The sequence below is a fragment of the Tamandua tetradactyla genome, chromosome 3 (genome assembly GCF_023851605.1).
Source record: "Tamandua tetradactyla isolate mTamTet1 chromosome 3, mTamTet1.pri, whole genome shotgun sequence".
NCBI classification, from domain to species: domain Eukaryota; kingdom Metazoa; phylum Chordata; class Mammalia; order Pilosa; family Myrmecophagidae; genus Tamandua; species Tamandua tetradactyla.
Genome location: NC_135329.1, coordinates 179,874,946 through 179,896,428, shown reverse-complemented (window position 1 = coordinate 179,896,428; position 21,483 = coordinate 179,874,946). Strand labels below are relative to the sequence as shown.

At 37.4% G+C, this 21,483-nt stretch overlaps 1 protein-coding gene and 1 pseudogene across 16 annotated transcripts in view; both read right to left on the bottom strand.

Moving 5' to 3' along the window:
• Positions 1-14,952, bottom strand: part of LOC143676845 (TIP41-like protein pseudogene) — a 71,752-nt pseudogene extending 56,800 nt beyond the window's left edge.
• Positions 1-21,483, bottom strand: part of PARD3B (par-3 family cell polarity regulator beta) — a 1,143,268-nt gene that overhangs the window by 1,042,447 nt on the left and 79,338 nt on the right. The gene's annotated exons all lie outside the window — the stretch shown is intronic.

Here is a 21,483-nt window from a genome sequence, read left to right as displayed (position 1 = left end):
GTCATTCTCGATCGCTGGGTTTCTGTTTTGTTTTTGTTTTGTTTTATAGGGTTTTTATTTGTTTTTAGGAAAGGAGGGATGTTGCTCTTGCAACATCGTCACTAGTTTTCTGTTTGTTTAGAATCAGAAGCTCACTTTTAACCTCTGTCCCCTCCCCGTTTAGAGAAAGCATTGCTGGGACCTGCGTGAGAGCTGAACTAACCAATCCTCCTTAATAAAGTAGGAGATTGGAACCATAACTGTACAAATTGATATGTTCAAATAGGAATGTACCTATAGCCACCTAGATCAATGTGAGACACACCCTAACAATGCAAGATCTTACTGATCACTATTTATAACTATAAGCTGTATCTACTGATGGCTGGTTTAGGTTGAAGGCTGAATGTTTCTCTCTTCTTTCTCCTGACTCAAAGACAGCCTTGTTTTGAGATAATGAACATAGACTACAAAAAGCTTATTTAGGAAAAACTAAGAAGTTTCTAGGAAAATCTTACAATAATTCAGAATAAAACCAGAACATTCAAAATAATACTGCTATTGTTTATAAGAAATTTCAGAAAGTGTCAATATTATAGATTAAAAATGGAGAAAAGTCAGATTGATAACTCTGAGGCAACATTTATTCTACTTCGCTATTCCCAAGATATGTTGAGTGGAGGAAAAATTAATTCAGAGAGATTGTAAAGTTAGATATTTGGGACAAGATTACATTATTTACTAGAAATATTGTTATGCAAGAGACCAGTTTCTAGGATTTATTACAGCATAGGGCTCATGAGATTTGAAAGTGTGGGTAGAAAACAAAGTGCAAATAAAACTGAGAAAACTATTCAGTGTCCAGCTTAGGGCAAAGGCAAAAAAAAAAAAAAAAAATGCCCTTGGATTTAGAAGTTTTATATTCCAACCCCATCCTTTTGATGATTAATACCCCTGTATAGTTTTGACCATTTCTTTAGCTACTCTTTGAGTTACCCATGATATGATACACCATTTTAGGTGAGAACATTTAATAATCTTTTGTAATACTTCACTAAAATATTTATTCAATATTTACTATAGCCCATAAAAGAAAAAAAATAAACAAAAACAGGTACATGTAAGCTTAGCATTTGCCTTTTGATAATGTGGAGATCAGATTATTGGAGATGGCACTTAAACTCTGAGCAGTTGTCCTTGGGGCTGGAAATATCAGGAGCTAAGCTTCTTCTTTTTTGACAATTGCCCAGACTTGCTATATGACATGAATGGGTTTTAAGGTGATTGGGCAGGGAGTGTCAGGGATGAAGCTAAAAGAAACTGGAAGAGATAGCAACGTGGAAGGGGTTACACCCATCATCTTTGTAAGAGTGAACTAGGTGTGGGGGGTGGGGGAAGGTTAAGTCTTACAAGGAAGGATTTCCTACTCCAACAATGCCAGTGTGCACTGGAAGGTCAATAAAGCCTTCCAAAAAACAAAAAATAAATAAATAAATAAAGCCTTCCATAGTTTTGTAAACTAAACTGGGGGTGGGGGGAGGGGAAAGGGGACCACATCTACTAAGAGACCTTAGAACCAACAGCACACAGTACCATACTAATGATACTGTTGTAGTTCAAACGCTGCCAGAATGCGATATACCAGAAATGGAACAGCTTTTAAAAGGGGGAATTTGATAAGTTGCAAGTTTACAGTTCTAAGGCCGTGAAAATGTCCAAGTTAAAGCAAGGCTATATAAATGTCCAATTTAAGGCATCCAAGGAAAGATACCTTGGTTCAAGAAGTTCCAATGACTCAGGGTTTCTCTCTCAGCTGGGAGAGAATGGTAAACTCTTCTAGCTTTCTCTCTCAACTTGTGGTTTCATGAATGCCCGGGGATGTTTTCCTTCTTCAGCTCCAAAAGTCTCTGGTTGCATTGGGCTCTCATGGCTCTCTTGGCTGTTAAACTCTTTCCAAAAATGGTTCCCTCTTAAAGGGCTACAGTAAGCAACCCCACCTTGAATGAGTAGAGACACATCTCAATGGAAACCTTCTAATCAAAAGTTACCACCTACAATTGGGTGGGCCACATCTCCATGGATAATCAAATAGTTCCCACCCACCAATATTGAATGAGGATTAAAGAATATCCTCATTATCTGGTGTCTACCACAGACTCAAACCCGCACAGATACTAAAGATCCTGAAGAATTCAACCAATTAAGTAATATCTGATAAATGCAAGACCCAACTTGGGATAACAAGAAAATCCCCAACTTCATTGTACATTTGTCACTGGAACCAGAGTTCTTTCCCTACCTCCCCACCCACAAATTACTCTTTATGGTTCTCATAATTTAGATAAGAGTTCCTGCAAGGCAGAAGTCTCAGACAAATGTTAGAAAACAGATAAAAGGCTCAGGATTTCCCTGAAACTAACTGAAAGTTATTCATTTGTTCAGACCTGGGTCACCTTAGTGTTGAACTACTTGATTTCTCAATAGGTTTTAGTCTCTACCCTCAAGGCGATAATGGTCTAATAAGGGAGAAATGACATATGGTAATCAAGATATACTAGAGTGATACCTGAGACATTAAAACACTACAGGAGATACAGAACCAACACTAGCGTGTTCTCTACAGAGAAACACAGGTGCTCACATTTCTAAATAATTAAAACTATGCTACATATATAATTAGCCATAAATGTAGATTAAAGTCTCTTGACACAGGGAGAGGCCATTCAGAATAATGTACAGAATTTCTTCAAATTCTTTTTCTTGTTCCATCTCCCCAGCAATTTCAGATACACCAGAACGGAGATTCTTTGCCATGGTGAGCACTGATACTGTTAGGAGTGTAGTTGCCATCAGAAGTTGTAGGCTTTAAAACCTCTGCACAAATGTGACTGTGTGGTTGTGAAAACCTTGCATCTGATACTCCTTTTATCTGCCTTATCGACACACAAGTAGAACACATGAATTAAAAATAAATAAATAATAGGGGAACAAATGTTAACATAAATTTAGTAGATTGAAATGCTAGTGATCAATGAAAGGGGAGATAAGGGGTATGGGATGTATGAGTTTTTTTCTGTTTTCTTTTTATTTCTTTTTCTGAATTGATGCAAATGTTCTGAGAAATGATCATGATGATGAATATACAAATATATATATTTGGAATCCAGCCATTTCTCACCTCCTTCACTGCTGCCAATCTGATCGAGCCACCAGCATCTCTCACCTGGATCACCATGATAGAGTCCTGCCTGATTTCCCTATTTCTGCCTCTGGCCTCATACAATCTACTCTCTAAGTAATAAGGTAGAGGGATTCTTTCCAGGTCTGTGCTTTGTTCCTCCAGGGGTTTCCCATCTCAGATTAAAAATGTAAGTCCTTAACAGAGGAGTATCAGATATGGATAAAAAATAAATAAATAATAGGGGGAACAAAGGTTAAAATAAATTGGGTAGATTGAAATACTAGTGGTAAATGGAAGGGAGGTGTAAGGGGTATGGTAAGTATGATTTTTTCTTTTTTCTTTCTTTTTTCTAGAGTGATGCAAATCACTGGTGATGAATATACAGCTATGTGATGATACTGTGAGCCACTAATTGTTTACCATGTATGGAATGTTTGTATGTTAAGAATGTTTGTGTTTGTATGTTGTTTCATCAATAAAATTAAAACAAACAAACAAAAAAACCTCTGCACAGATAACATACAATATTGAGCAAAGTATACAGCTTGGGGTCTACACACTTATTTACATGGTTGTCATATGGAGTTCAGATCTAGCTTTAATGTCTTCTCATATCTTCAATACTGTGGTGGATGAATTATGCTACCAAGAAAAAAAAAAATACATGTTCCTAATCTTAATCTTCATTCCTGTGAGTATGAATCCATCTGTCAATAAGACTTTTGAAGATGCTATTTTTAGTTAAGGTGGGCCTTAATCTATAACCTGGAGTCTTTAATAAGCAGAAGAAATCTGGACACAATCAGAAGACCACAGGAAGAAGGCAAAAGTTAGTGGAACCCAGAAGAGTAGATACAAGGAGATCAAGGACACTGCCATGTGGCAAAAGACAAAGATGCAAGCCAGCCCTAGAGCAGAATGTGACCAACTTCAGGGAGAAAGCATGACTGGGCCAATGTTTTGATTGGGGACTTCTAGCCTCTGAAGCTGAGCCAATAAATTCTTGGATAAGCAAACCCATTAGGTGGACATCATAGCAATCTGGCAGACCAAAACATGTACCATTATGCATCATTTCAGCATATCACCTGTATTAATTTCCTTTGGCTGTCATAACAAATTACCACAAACTGGTTAGTCTAAAACAAAAGAAATGTATTCTCTCTCAGTTCTCCAGGCCAGAAATCTAAAATCAAGATGTTGGCAAAGGCTGCATTCCCTCCGAAGACGCTGGCAGAGAATTCTTTCTTCCCTCTTCTAGCTTCTGATAGCTCCAGATGTTCCTTGGCTTGGGGTTGTATAACTCTAATCTTTTCCTCCGTCTTCACATGACCTTCTCCCTCGTGTGTGTCTTCTCCTTTTCTGGTGCCTATAAGGACCTGCATCTTTGCATTTAGGGCCCACCCTAATTCAGGACTACCTCATCTTTAATGAAATCTGCAGAGACCCTTATTCCAAATAAGGTCACATTCTGAACATACATTTTTTTTGGAGGGGACAGGGAGGAGCACTATTCATCGCAATACATTATCTATGCTAGATGTTGACACTATTCGCAAAATTTCCAGTTCTACTTCTTCCCCATACATAATAGGATCACACATCCCTGGCCTCTCTGAAGTTAGGGTATGATGCTATGACTAGCTTCATTCAATGAAATAAGGACAGAGAGAATGAGTGTCACCTCTGGGATGTGGCTTTCAAGAACCAGTGCATAAGTCTGCACAGTACTTTTCCTGCCCCATCACTGAAAAGGCTATGCCAACTTGGAGCTCTGTCAGCCTGGGACTCGGAGTGACTCAATGCACAGCGCCCCCTCCCAACTCACACTAAACACCTAGCATAAATAAAAAGAAAATTGGGGCTGTTGGGGTTATTATCCTAGCATACATGCACTATGTTGATATAATACATTTATTTCTAAATTATGACCCACTGCTGCTATTCTTTTTATCCTCTATAAGTTTTTAGCTTCTTTTCTTTTTCTCCTTCCTGTCTCAACTTGTGTATAAAATGTTGGCCCTTTATCAGAATTTCTAATTAAAGTACCATTTTCCTTCTTCTATAAGTAACTGACTTATGCGGGTCAATGGATGAAACCTCCACTCTTCTGTGACTCCAGCCAAAATTTTATAGCTAGCTGTTTTTAAAAGCTATTCCTTCAGAGAGATGGAGGGACAGAGGGAGAAATAAAAATAAAGCAGAGATGCACACATTGAATAAAAGCAAAAAGGTGGTGGTGTGGCAAAACAAGCATACCTGCTTAAGGGTTCAAAGAGATTAAAGAAATTAAAAGGGTTCTAAAAGGACTCATGCTGGATAGAAAGCATTCTTCCACAGTAAAGTAATATTAGAGACTTTTAACTATGAAAATAAAGCTAAACCAACCATGAAGACAGAATATTTCAGATGTGCCCAGGGGACTAAAGAAAATCTGGCACTGGTCTCAAGTGAAATTGAAGTATGCTTGCTTTCTTCTGGTACTCATGGAAATCTATTTGTGAGGATTTACCAAATGTATCTCCTTCAAAAATGCTTACAGTTTTTTAGTTAACATGGGGAATGGCAAGAGGCCAAAATGGAGACTGGCATGAAAGAGTAGAGATAATAATGACAAAAAAAGTTCATGAAAGATACACTAGTCATATAGATATCAAAAATAAGGGAACTTCACTGAGAATCTGGAGTGAAAGAAGCCTCTTTACTAAGAATAAAACATTCTTAGTAAAATTTAGAAAATGTTCTGCTATGTGCCAAATGAGATGTGGAATATGAATATAAGTAAAGTTTTTTAAAAAATATAATCTCTTGGAACTAAAGTAGATATGAATTGACAAAATCTAGATATAACTCACTGAATAAAAGGTAAAATCATAGTGACAAAACAATCTCTGGAGGTTTCATTTTTACAGACTATCATATTCAACTTTGTGCTCTCTCATAGCACCCCAAGAGTGTAAAACAGCAGATGTTCAATATATGTTTAATTAATCCAGCAGTTTAACGTTTTTACCAAAGAAACATCATGACCGAATGAAATGCCTTTGATTGCTCCATGATTTTCAGTTTTAGACATGTCCCCGTGGTGCAAATATGTATGCTCCCTTAAAATCCAAGTCAGTAAATTACTAGGAAAGCTTGATGTGACTTTTTTGTTGGGAGGCTTCAATAAGATAAAGCTTAGAATTACCAAGCCTCATCTTCTCAACTCACACAGTCCTCAAAATTTTATTTCCTAAGTAAAAGCAAAAGCAAGCCTTAAACATAAATTCACCCTCAATACTTTACATATCTCAAGAATAACCAATTCATAGATATAATTATATTAATTCTCACATAAAGTCCTTGAATTAAATATAATGGAAAATCAAGGCCCATTATCTCTAAACTATTTTAATAGCTACCTATCATAAATACCTACAAGCAGTCACTCTTTTGATCACCTTCATAAACAGCATTGCTTAAGCAATGTCACTGGCTATATCACTGCACCAGATATTTAGCAATGGCATGTAAGCCACAGAAGCATTAAACTCTTGTACCCAATTAGGAAGACACTTGTAAAATGAAAGCAGTAGGCCTTTAATGTTGATTTTCCCTCCTAGGCGTAGTTAAGTCTCTGGCTTTGTAAACTGCAAATAGGTTTGCCCATCTAAAGACCTCAAAACTGGATCACTTATATAAACTGTGCATTAATTGTGATGGGTTTTTATTGTTCATAAGATAAATTTAAGGATTTCAAAGATACATAACTTTCTGGAGGTAACCTGTTTGTTTTTGTAGGGCTGTAACGAATGAATGGAAAGATGTGAAGAAAATGGAACTTTCATGCATTGCTGGTGGGAATTTAAAATGCTACAGTAACTCTGAAAAATAGTTCACAACTCCACAAAATGATGACCATCAAAATTACCATACAAATCGGCAATTCTATTTCTAGGTATATAACCAAAATAACCGAAAACAGAGACTCAGGACTAGTAAATCAATTTCACAGCAGCATTATTCACAATAACAAAACAGTGAAAATAACTAGAAACAACCCTAGTCTCCATCAACAGATGAATGGATAAATAAAATGTGGTATATACATATATGGAAATATTATACAAGTCATGAAAATTAAGTTCTGATGCATGCTACAACATGGATGAATTTTGAAAACATTATGCTAGGCAAGTGAAAGAAGCCAGACATAAAAGGACAAATATTGTAAGATTTAATGTTGTATAAGGGATCTAGACTAGACACATACAGTAAGATAAAGGTTCCAAGGGGCTGGGAGGAGGTTACACAACATGGTGAATGTATTTAATGCCCCAGAGTTATACATTTAAAGATGGTTATAATGGTAAAGTTTGGTATTTATATTTTATCACAATAAAAAAAAATTTAAAGGAGGGAAATCTGGAAGGGGGAGAGGCAGAATGCTCACAGGTCACATTCTGATGATAGATTATAGTTAATGCAAAAATAAAGCAATGATAATCAAATATTCTGGCCTAACCCCCCTACCACTGAGTCAATGTAGAGTTCCTGCATAAAATGCCCTTTCATCCTCTCCTCTTGTCATATCACTCACTCTGTTCAGAAGGACACTATAAATACAACTGTTTGATACTAGTGACAACTGCCATACTTAAGATACGATCAAGACATTTTGTACTTTTACAAAAGAAATGAGTGAACCCGAAAAGGACACCAAGAGCCGATGATGAAATGCCTGCCAATTAATTCTCCTGCAACCATCCCTCAGCTTATCCCCAGAACTGGGAGACATGAGCTCAGCAGCAGTCATACACTGAGGCTGCTGGACAGCACACATTTAGAATGCAGAGCTGCATCCAAAGGTTGACCTTCTCCACTCTCAGTACCACAAAACCCACAGTCAGCACCCGTTTAAAGGGAATAGAAAGGGAGGTGAGGGAGAATGTATCTCTCAAAGCAAAGAAGGCGTAGACAAATATGAAATACAGATGATTTAGGAAGTATTTAGCAAGAAAGTATCGAGCCACAGAAACCAATAAGCTAATATAGAAGCCATGAGGGGAAGAAAATATACTTACTGTGTAACTAATAAGTGATTTATCATCTTATTAGTTTCTAATAAGATAAATCTTATTAGATTTATCATCTTATTCTTATCAGGAAAATATTTTTTTCATAACTAATAAGTGAACATGAAATAAAAGAAAAAAATCAAAAGTACAGAAGGAAAAATAGATTTTCCAAGAAAGCAAGTCAAATGTGTAAGAGTTAAAAACATAAATTTGAAGACTGCAACACAAGATACTCCTAAATAAATCTGAAGGGGTCGAACCTCACCTTGCCTCTCCTCTCTGGTACTGATTTTGTCATTTCCTTTTCATGACAAAAGACTCTAGAATCTTTGGCTGTCTTAAAGTGCTAGAAACACTCTGTTCAATAAGTCACACTAGGAAATTAGCAGCTTGGTATCTTACTCCTAAGCATTAGTATCTTTAAAAGTTGATTAGGAAGGACTCCTTATCCAAAGGAAATTCATTAGGAAGGACTCCTTACCCCAAAGGAATTTCCCAGGATATAGGTTCTCTGACCCAAACTTTCATATAACATCATCATCACCATCATCTCACTTACAGGCATGTCCATTTACTAAGTGTTCCAAAGACCCATGTTAATTTACTTTAATTTAATCTTCTCTACAACCCAATAAGGTAGATATCATTTATAGATGGGAAACTGACACAAAGAAATTACTTGTCAAAGATCCATGTGGTAGTAAACGGTACATCTGATTTTCCAATCTAGTTCTTAGTGACCCCAGAGTCCACACCGTTTTCATCACATATACTCCACACTTCAGCATACTTCCTGCTTCATTGAAACACACTGCCTTCTCATAAGGCTAGTTTTCTGGTCCCAGGTGAAAATTCGAGGATGTCAATATGGTCCAGTAAGAGGAATTGCATAACATGCTATAGTTCAGGCAAGAAATGTTTTAACAGAGATAGAAGATAAGAAAAAAAATCCTCTCCTCCATCCATGGACACTGGAGAAAGTACAGCAATTTGACTGGAAATGTTAGCAAACATCCTGAAACATACGTATTATGCTAGTTGCCTTATTCTTGTCACATTGGTATGCAGATTGGATCTTATCTTCCCAAAAAGGACCAAGTCTATGTCCTCCAGCAGGGAGTGACTAATATCTGCCTGAGAAGGCATGAGATAATAGGCGGCATTTGAACTTGTCTTGAAGAATTGAAAGTCGCCAGAGACAAGTCCCACTGTAGATTCTCCAACTTGAGTACATCTATAGTCACAGGTTAACAGAGACTTAAAAGTGTCAAAATATCAGCAGGAGGCTCCGAAAGGTACCTACTGTATGAAACTGCCCCTAGCCTTAGCATAATCTTGCAGACTTCTTAGAGGGAATAATGAGGCCAGAATGCAACTTTCCAAAAGAGATATTCTGGAGAGGGGGAAGGAAACCATTAAGACATCTGAAAGACTACAAGAAGAAAATAAGCAGATGATCTTTAAAATCTATGAAAGGCTTTGAAACAAATGAGGACAGAAAATAGAAACAAAACTAGTTCGGAGAGAGATGACAAAGTATAAAGAAGAATTTAAACACATTTCACACTGATTTATTGGCCAATTCTAATATAATTTCAATGGAATGTCAAAACCGCACCTTCCTATCAGTTTCAGTACAATTCCCCCCAACTCTAGATGACACATTCCTGAGTAAAGTGCTGATGAACTTCATGGGAAACCCAGCTTTACGGATCTTAACTTTCTTACCCATTTTCAGAGAATAAAGAAGTCTAGTTCTTGGAAATCTTTAGAGATCAAAGATAGTACACTGATAAAGAAGGCAGTAGGGCTTAACTGCTGAATCCATAGCAATCTCAATCCATATTACTAAAGGCCTTACAAAGTGAAGAAACTTAGTCACAATCAGAGCTGCCAGAAGACACAGAAGTCAGACAATGGAGAGGGCCACAGGAGAGCAAGGGCACTGCTGTGTGAGGAAGGAAGGCACCACTAGAGTGATATGGACTCTGGGAGAAAGCATGACCTTGCAGGCATCTTGATTTTGGACTTCCAGCCTTCAAAACCACAAGAGAAATGCTTGTTGTTAAAACAGCCCATTGTGTAATATGTCCTAAAAGCTCTGACAAACTAACACAAATAATAACAAGGAACTGACACACTGCTGTAAGTACCACTCCTCCCTCTCCATACTCCAGCAATGGGGGTATAAGACTATGAGCTTGATAAAATGGAGATGAGTAACGGAAATGTGAGGTCAGAGAAGAGAGGCCAGCTGTATCCCCTCTTCCCTAGGCAAACTGCCTCCTCACAGCAGAACTGAACTGGGATAAGGGCATAATTACTGATTTCAAATAGAGTTTGAAATTTTGATTTTTACACTAGTCTGAGTATAGTAATTATTGACAAGAGGACATTTTAATACATCAAATTGACTAGAAGCATCTTCGGATTTGCTCTATATTTTCTCTAGGGAAAAGTGAAAAACCACCCAAATGGAATAAATGAAAAGGGACACTGGGAAACAAAAATAGAGTCACTGAATTATTATCCCTCCTGAAACTTGCTTATTGAACATGACAGCTATATACAATTGAGAAGGATGGGAAAGAGTGAGCCCAAAGAAGGGTATAGCATGATCTTGATCTCCTACTGTACTATGAGATTTTACATTTGAGAAACAATAAACATAATGATGATACCGTGTAACTATATGAAAAAGAAAGACATAAAGGAAATGCCAAAAATAATAACAGGGTGCCACAGATCATGGTAAAAAACAAACCCACAAAAGTAGCATTTTGGAATTATACAAAAATTAAAGATGAGTCAAATTTTTCTTCAGCGATCGTCCAAAGAACATGACTTCTGGTTAACCCTGGTGAGTTAAATACAGACATTTTCCTAGCAACTTTCCCACCCTAAGTGATCCTGCATTGCCTGCTATGAAGATAAAGGAATTTAAAATATATCAAACCACAAGGACAAAGACTAGAAGGGGTGAGAAGGACAGAAGAAATGGCAACATGATTTGGACTGTTGAAAGCAGATAAAACACACACATGCACTTATCAAGCAAAGAAAGGCAAGTATAAGAACCCACTTCAGCCAAGTATAAAAACAGCAACAAGCAAACCAAACATTCAGAAGTCAGAGGCACCAGGGGCCCTGAGAGTGGAGGCAAGGGCTGGAAACAAGAGAACTGGACTTTGTGCAAGTGTCAACTCTCCTGATCTAAATGGAAAATTAGAGGCTTCCTCTATGAAAAGAGAAAACTAGAGTGACTGTAAACTTGGGATATGAACTTCATAGACACTAGGTACAGCTGAGAGAAACAGAAGTGAGAAACTAGGTACAAGTCTGTATTAAAAATATATGAATGAGGAGGCTTTCCCCAGCCCATTCCTTACTCCTAAGCAACCTGGACACTGATAATTCAATTGTATGAGACACTGAATTAGAGAATTCCTCTAAGGCAGTGGATCTCAAAGTGTGGCATAGATGGGAGGCAGAGGGGCAGCGGGTTGTTACAGATCCATGAAATCAAAACTATTTTCATTATTTGCCTTTTTTTACTATTGAAATCTGTACTAATAATGCAAAAGCAAGGGTAGGTAAAACTGCTGACTCCTTAACGAGTACTACAGTGGTGATGCCAAGTTGCACTAGTAGCCATTACTCTCTCATAGTTTAAAAAAGAAAAAAAAAGAAAGAAGGAAAAAAAATCAATTCACTGAAAGATCTTGATGAACCAATAAAAATTATTTTATTAAATCTCAGCCTTTGATTACATATCTTTTCATTGTCCTACATGACAAAATGAGAGGAACCTATGAAGCACTCCTGCTGCAAAGTATGACGGTTGTCTCCACAAAAAGGATATGTTCTTTTGTTTGACAAGCTGACCCAGAGGCTTTATTCATGGAAGGTCACATTTACTTCAAAAAATAACTGACAGGGAAACCACAGTAAGTCAGATTTGGGTAGCTGGCAAACATTTTCTAAAAAAAAATGACCATACTTCAAGGAAAACAACTGGCAGTACTTATTGCCAATGATAAAACTCAAACTTTCAAGAAAAAAAAAAATAGGGTTTTGGATAACGTTATCTACCACCGTGGGCTAGATAGTTTCCCATTCCTAAAGACTTTTCTGGCAAAACTGATGATGACACAAACAAATGTGATCTTTTGACACTGTATAATGAGATGCATGAACATTTGTAAGTTCACCTAAATCCATTCAACCTGAATCTTCCAAATGACAATGTACGTTACGAATGTTGTAAAGCCATGTATGGAAAAAATATCCATTCAAAATGCAAGGTAAACCAATTGATTTTAACACAATATAACATGAGACGTTCATTGATAATGGTTATAGAAGCCACATCACAACCTTAAAAAACTACCTCTTATCAAGTTTTGGTGTAATATCAAAGAAGAACACCCACAATTATCAAAAAAAAGACTTAAAATACAGCCTTCCTTTTCTTACTAGCTCTCTGTGAGGGTAAGAGTTTCTTCTCATATTTAAAAACAGACTGAATGCAAAGGCAGATATGAGAATCCAGCTGACTTTATTAAGCCAAGTGGTAAAAAGATGAGCAAAAATGTAAAAATGCTATTTCTCTCACTAAATTGATTTTTGAAAATGATTACTTTACATAAAATCAGTTATTTGTGTTAACATGTAACAGGCACAGGCTTATGACTTTTTTTTTTACTTTTTTATTGTATAGCATAACATATATAAAAAGCAAAGAAATAAAAAAGCAATAGTTTTCAAAGTACTCTTCAACAAGTAGTTACAGGACAGATCCCAGAGTTTGTCATAGGCTACCATACCATCCTCTCAGATTTTTCCTTCTAGCTGCTCCAGAACATAGGAGTCTAGAGGGCTTAAATACATTTTTTAATCAGCACAATCGACTCTTTTTTCCTTCTTGTTTTGCGAACAATAACATATATACAAAAAAGCTATAAATTTCAAAGCACAGCACTATCTAAAATACTGAAGACTAAAAGAGATATCAATTTAATGATTCAGCATTCTTATTCATTTGTTAAATCCTATCTTCTATGTATAATTCCACCATCACCTTTGATTTTTCCACACCTCTCATTGGGGTTGTTTGGGCTATGGCAATTCTAAGTTTTTGACATTGGAAGGGTCTGTCACTAATATTGGGTAGGGAGATGGATGTATCTGATGTTCTGGAGAGGCTGGGATAGGTGTCAGGACTTATCTGGACCAGGGACCCATATGGAGGTTGTAGGTTTCTGGAAAGTTACTCTAGTGCCTGGAACCATTGTGGGAATTTATATATTGCCCTAGGTGTTCTTTAGGATTGGCTGGAATCGTCCTGGTTGGAGGTTGGCAGGCTACTAGGATAGGTAGCAAGGTCTAACTGAAGCTTGCATAACAGCAACCTCCAGAGTAGCTTCTCAACTCTATTTGACCTCTCTCTGCCACTGATACTTTATCAATTACATCTTCTTTTCCCCCGTTTGGTCAGGATGGAATTGTTGGTCCCACGGTGCCAGGTGGGATCCATCCCTGGGAGTCATCTTCCATGGTTTCATGGCATTTTTAAATGAATGAAGTAATTTCTTTTTTACAATTTCCCAGTTTCAGTTTCTAACGCGGTAAATATTGATTGGTAGATGTAACCACATAAACAAAAGCTCTATAGTTGCACTGTCTAATATGGTAACAACTAGCTACACATGGTTACTGAACTCTTGAACTAGTTTTAATTGAGATATGCTGTAAGTGTAAAATATACATGAGATGTTGAAGACATGATATTAAAAAGAATGTAAAATCAATTCTGCACATTGAGTACACATTGAAACAATAACACTGGATTTATTGGGATAAATATCCTATATTAATATTATTGTGGCTACTAGAAATATTTAAATTACATACATGATGCTTATTCATGAATAGCATTATATTTCAATCAGACAGCACTGGTTTATACACACAGGTTCTAAAAATTTTTTAAGTGTAAAGGGGTCATGAGATGAAAAGTTTGAGAACCACTGCTTTATGGGGAAGTGGACCAGTCAAAGAAAAAAAGAAAAATAACAACCTATTGGTATTCACTTTTGGGAGGCCCACCAAAAAAAAAATTATATATATATATATATATGCCGCCAGGACACAGTGAGAATAACTAGTCAATAACGTCATATAACTGAGAAGTTAGGATTTAAGGGATGATTATGGTTGCTGAATCATTATATAAATATTACCTTTAGCTTTCTGGTATACTGGAGTAGACAGAGGGAAATACCTGAAATCTCTGAACTGTAATCCAACTGCCTTGATCTATGATAATGATTGCATAGCCTTTTTCTTATAAAAGCCTTGTGACTGACCCTCACTTGTATCCATTTTATCCGTTTTTTTGTTGTTGTTGTTTTTTATTTAGAGTCTTGTGATCACTAAAAACAGCCCCTAATGTTTATTAATGAAGAGCCTTGGGTCAGCCCAGAACTGACCCACTCCAAGTCCAAAGTTATCTTGATAACCAAAGTTGGAACTAACCAAAATGAACCCACCTGACATGCACAGTAGCTTCGACTTTAACCTCATTGGTTACTCATACCTCATTATAATGCTAAAAATCATACCCATCATAGTATTAAGACCACAATTTCTTCCTATGTTCTGTGTAAGCATGTAAACAACCTGCACATGCTCAATAATTATATCACCTCCAATTACATCATCTGGGGCCATTGCGCTCATTACCCTAAGACCTGCCCATCTTTTGATACTATTAAACTAACAGAATTACTGCAGTTTGGGGAGACAGATTTTTGGGGAGACAGACTGATCTCCTGTTTTGTGCCTTACAATAAACTTTCTCTCTTTGAAACCCCGGGGTGTCAAGAATCGGTCATTTGAGCACACTGAGCAAAAGAATCTTCCATTTTTGTTCGGCAACAACCAGAACACAGAGACTTAAATATAAACAAGCAGCAAAGCGCAACAAATTGGAAATCCTCTAACACGAAAGTCAAAAATCAACACAAATGAAAAGGGGGAAAAACACTCCTGTGGACAGCCAGATAGCACTGTCTTTTTTGAAAAAGATAAATTCTCAAAAAGACTTTAATAACCTCAGAAAGATGAAAAAATATTGCATCCATGACAACAGCTGTGCTTAAAAATGAATCAAGAAACATTCATAAAAAGGAACTCTTGATTTGTGCTGAAAACCTGGTGCTCAATAAAGAAGCCAGTGGTTGGTGCTGTGGGGGAAGAAAAGGAACTCTTAAAAATATAAGAGTAGAAATTTAAAACTCCATAGAAAGTTTAAGATAAGCTTTACTTGAAATTGTTTTGATATTATGTAAGAAGATGTGAAAATCGCACAGCAAGTACAACAAAAAGAAAAGAAAGGATAAATAAGAGAAAAAAAAAAGGAGAGGAAAATTAGAGGAGTATTTCAGAAAGTCTAAAATGCAAAGTTTTAGAGGCACCAGAACTGAAAACTGTATGCTTGTGTATGGAGAATTGGGTTTGAGGAGATAAACTAAAGAAATAAAATATTTCCCTTATACTTTACAGACAATAAGGCCCTAGCAAGTACTCAACAAAATAAATGGTTAAAAAAAACATGAGCACTTCTGGAGAAGATGGCGGCTTAGTAAGACGCGCGGATCTTAGTTCCTCCTCCAGAACAGCTACTAGGGGAGTAGAAACGATACAGAACAGCTTCCAGAGCCAAGACAGAGATCAAAAAGACAGCATACCCCATCCTGGAATGGCTGACTAGCTGAGAGAACCCGCTCCGGTGAGATCGCTGAGGGGCACAGGCTTCACCGGGCGGGGCAGCAAGTGGACGGAGTTCCTCCCTCCCCCCTTCCCGGGCCGGCTACCAGAATTGGACAGGCGGTCCCCTCAAGCCGCGGCAGCTGGCGCCCACACCACGCGCAGCCCCCCCGGACCAACTGAGAGAATTGGACCGGAAATCCCCAGGCCGCGGAGAACGGTGACGGGGGGGGGAACCCCTTCCAAACACGTGACTCCCCGGGAACGGTGCACTCTCCCGGGCGGGCCGCAGCAGCTGGCGCCTTCCCGCCAAGCTTGGCGCCCCAGGCCGACTAGGAAATAAGGACGGGCGTTCTCCCCGGCTGCGGCAGCCGGCGACCCTCCCCGCATTCGGACCCTGGGCCGGCTGGCACTCTTCCAAGCCACTTCGGCTGGCGAACCTCCCGAGGGCAAGAGTTTTCCAAAGTTAAAGGACCCACAGCACCTTTTACTGGCGGGACCTGCAGACAAACGTGTGCCACGAGCGCCACCTACTGGGCAGGATAAGAAAAACAGATCCCAGAGATTTCACAGAAAAATCTTCCAAATTGTTGGGTCCAGCACCCAGGGAAATCTGACTAAACGCCCAGACGCCAGCAGAAGATAACGGATCACGCTCAGAAAATTGAAAATATGGCCCAGTCAAAAGAACAAACCAATAGTTCAAATGAGATACAGGAGCTGAGACAACTAATGCTGAATATACGAACAGAAATGGAAAACCTCTTCAAAAACGAAATCGATAAATTGAGGGAGGACATGAAGAAGACATGGGCTGAACAAAAAGAAGAAATAGAAAAATTGAAAAAACAAATCACAGAACTTATGGAAGTGAAGGATAAAGTAGAAAAGATGGAAAAAACAATGGATACCTACAATGATAGATTTAAAGAGACAGAAGATAGAATTAGTGATTTGGAGGATGGAACATCTGAATTCCAAAAAGAAACAGAAACTATCAGGAAAAGAATGGAAAAATTTGAACAGGGTATCAGGGAACTCAAGGACAATATGAACCACACAAATACACGTGTTGTGGGTGTCCCAGAAGGAGAAGAGAAGGGAAAAGGAGGAGAAAAACTAATGGAAGAAATTATCACTGAAAATTTCCCAAGTCTTATGAAAGACCTAAAATCCAAGACAGATCCAAGACAGATCCAAGAAGTACAGCACACCCAAAAGAGATTAGACACAAATAGGCGTTCTCCAAGACACTTACTAGTTAGAATGTCAGAGGTCAAAGAGAAAGAGAGGATCTTGAAAGCAGCAAGAGAAAAACAATCCATCACATACAAGGGAAACCCAATAAGACTATGTGTAGATTTCTCAGCAGAAACCATGGAGGCTAGAAGACAGTGGGATGATATATTTAATTTACTAAAAGAGAAAAACTGCCAACCAAGACTCCTATATCCAGCAAAACTGTCCTTCAAAAATGAGGGAGAAATTAAAACATTTTCAGACAAAAAGTCACCGAGAGAATTTGTGACCAAGAGACCAGCTCTGCAAGAAATACTAAAGGGAGCACTAGAGTCAGATACAAAAAGACAGAAGAGAGAGGTATGGAGAAGAGTGTAGAAAGAAGGAAAGTCAGATATGATATATATAATACAAAAGGCAAAATGGCAGAGGAAAATATTATCCAAACAGTAATAACTCTAAATGTTAATGGACTGAATTCCCCAATCAAAAGACATAGATTGGCAGAATGGATTAAAAAACAGGATCCTTCTATATGCTGTCTACAGGAAACACATCTTAGACCCAAAGATAAACATAGGTTGAAAGTGAAAGGTTGGGAAAAGATATTTCATGCAAATAACAACCAGAAAAGAGCAGGAGTAGCTATACTAATATCCAACAAATTAGACTTCAAATGTAAAACAGTTAAAAGAGACAAAGAAGGACACTATATACTAATAAAAGGAACAATTCAACAAGAAGACATAACAATCATAAATATTTATGCACCGAACCAGAATGCCCCAAAATACGTGAGGAATACACTGCAAACACTGAAAAGGGAAATAGACACATATACAATAATAGTTGGAGACTTCAATTCCCCACTCTCATCAATGGACAGAACATCTAGACAGAGGATCAATAAAGAAATAGAGAATCTGAATATTACTATAAATGAGCTAGACTTAACACACATTTATAGGACATTACATCCCACAACAGCAGGATACACCTTTTTCTCAAGTGCTCATGGATCATTCTCAAAGATAGACCATATGCTGGGTCACAAAGCAAGTCTTAACAAATTTAAAAAGATTGAAATCATACACAACACTTTCTCGGATCATAAAGGAATGAAGTTGGAAATCAATAATAGGCAGAGTGCCAGAGAATCCACAAATACGTGGAGGCTCAACAACACACTCCTAAACAACGAGTGGGTCAAAGAAGAAATTGCAAGAGAAATTAGTAAATACCTCGAGGCGAATGAAAATGAAAACACAACATATCAAAACTTATGGGATGCAGCAAAGGCAGTGCTAAGAGGGAAATTTATTGCCCTAAATGCCTATATCAGAAAAGAAGAAAAGGCAAAAATGCAGGAATTAATTGTCCACTTGGAAGAACTGGAGAAAGAACAGCAAACTAATCCCAAAGCAAGCAAAAGGAAAGAAATAACAAAGATCAGAGCAGAAATAAATGAACTTGAAAACATGAAAACAATAGAGAAAATCAATAAGAACAGAAGTTGGTTCTATGAGAAAATCAATAAGATTGATGGGCCCTTAGCAAGATTGACAAAAAGAAGAAGAGAGAGGATGCAAATAAATAAGATCAGAAACGGAAGAGGAGACATAACTACTGACATCACAGAAATAAAGGAGGTAATAACAGGATACTATGAACAACTTTATGCTAATAAATACAACAATTTAGATGAAATGGACGGGTTCCTGGAAAGACATGAACAACCAACTTTGACTCAAGAAGAAATAGATGACCTCAACAAACCAATCACAAGTAAAGAAATTGAATTAGTCATCCAAAAACTTCCTAAAAAGAAAAGTCCAGGACCAGACGGCTTCACATGTGAATTCTACCAAACATTTCATAAAGAATTAGTACCAACTCTCCTCAAACTCTTCAAAAAAATTGAAGTGGAGGGAAAACTACCTAATTCATTCTATGAAGCCAACATCACCCTCATAACAAAACCAGGCAAAGATATTACAAAAAAAGAAAACTATAGACCAATCCCTCTAATGAATATAGATGCAAAAATCCTCAGTAAAATTCTAGCAAATCGTATCCAACAACACATTAAAAGAATTATACATCATGACCAAGTAGGATTCATCCCAGGTATGCAAGGATGGTTCAACATAAGAAAATCAATTAATGTAATACACCATATCAACAAATCAAAGCAGAAAAATCACATGATCATCTCAATTGATGCAGAGAAGGCATTTGACAAGATTCAACATCCTTTCCTGTTGAAAACACTTCAAAAGATAGGAATACAAGGGAACTTCCTTAAAATGATAGAGGGAATATATGAAAAACCCACAGGTAATATCATCCTCAATGGGGAAAAATTGAAAACTTTCCCCCTAAGATCAGGAACGAGACAAGGATGTCCACTATCACCACTATTATTCAACATTGTGTTGGAGGTTCTAGCCAGAGCAATTAGACAAGAAAAAGAAATCCAAGGCATCAAAATTGGAAAGGAAGAAGTAAAACTATCACTGTTTGCAGACAATATGATACTATAGGTTGAAAACCCGGAAAAATCCACAACAAAACTACTAGAGCTAATAAATGAGTACAGCAAAGTAGCAGGTTACAAGATCAACATTCAAAAATCTGTAGCATTTCTATACACTAGTAATGAACAAGCTGAGGGGGAAATCAAGAAACGAATTCCATTTACAATTACAACTAAAAGAATAAAATACTTAGGAATAAATTTAACTAAAGAGACAAAAAACATATATAAAGAAAACTACAAAAAACTGCTAAAAGAAATCAAAGAAGACCTAAATAGATGGAAGGGCATACCGTGTTCATGGATTGGAAGACTAAATATAGTTAAGATGTCAATCATACCTAAACTGCTTTACAAATTCAATGCAATACCAATCAAAATCCCAACAACTTATTTTTCAGAAATAGAAAAACCAATAAGCAAATTTATCTGGAAGGGCAGGGTGCCCCGAATTGCTAAAAACATCTTGAGGAAAAAAAACGAAGCTGGAGCTCTCATGCTGCCTGACTTTAAGGCATATTATGAAGCCACAGTGATCAAAACAGCATGGGACTGGCATAAAGATAAATATATCGACCAATGGAATCGAATTGAGTGCTCAGATATAGACTCTCTCATCTATGGACATTTGATCTTTGATAAGGCAGTCAAGCCAACTCACCTGGGACAGAACAGTCTCTTCAATAAATGGTGCCTAGAGAACTGGATATCCATATGCAAAAGAATGAAAGAAGACCCATATCTCACACCCTATACAAAAGTTAACTCAAAATGGATTAAAGATCTAAACATTAGGTCTAAGACCATAAAACAGTTAGAGGAAAATGTTGGGAGATATCTTATGAAACTTACAATTGGAGGCGATTTTATGGACCTTAAACCTAAAGCAAGAGCACTGAAGAAGGAAATAAATAAATGGGAGCTCCTCAAAATTAAACACTTTTGTGCATCAAAGAATTTCATCAAGAAAGTAGAAAGACAGCCTACACAATGGGAGACAATATTTGGAAATGACATATCAGATAAAGGTCTAGTATCCAGAATTTATAAAGAGATTGTTCAACTCAACGACAGAAAGACAGCCAATCCAATTACAAAATGGGAAAAAGACTTGAACAGACACCTATCAGAAGAGGAAATACAAATGGCCAAAAGGCACATGAAGAGATGCTCAATGTCCCTGGCCATTAGAGAAATGCAAATCAAAACCACAATGAGATATCATCTCACACCCACCAGAATGGCCATTATCAACAAAACAGAAAATGACAAGTGCTGGAGAGGATGCGGAGAAAGAGGCACACTTATCCACTGTTGGTGGGAATGTCAAATGGTGCAACCACTGTGGAAGGCAGTTTGGCGGTTCCTCAAAAAGCTGAATATAGAATTGCCATACGACCCAGCAATACCATTGCTGGGAATCTATTCAAAGGACTTAAGGGCAAAGACACAAACGGACATTTGCAAACCAATGTTTATAGCAGCGTTATTTACAATTGCAAAGAGATGGAAACAGCCAAAATGTCCATCAACAGACGAGTGGCTAAACAAACTGTGGTATATACATACGATGGAATATTATGCAGTTTTAAGACAGGATAAACTTATGAAGCATGTAATAACATGGATGGACCTAGAGAACATTATGGTGAGTGAGTCTAGCCAAAAACTAAAGGGCAAATACTGTGTGGTCCCACTGATGTGAACCGGCATTAGAG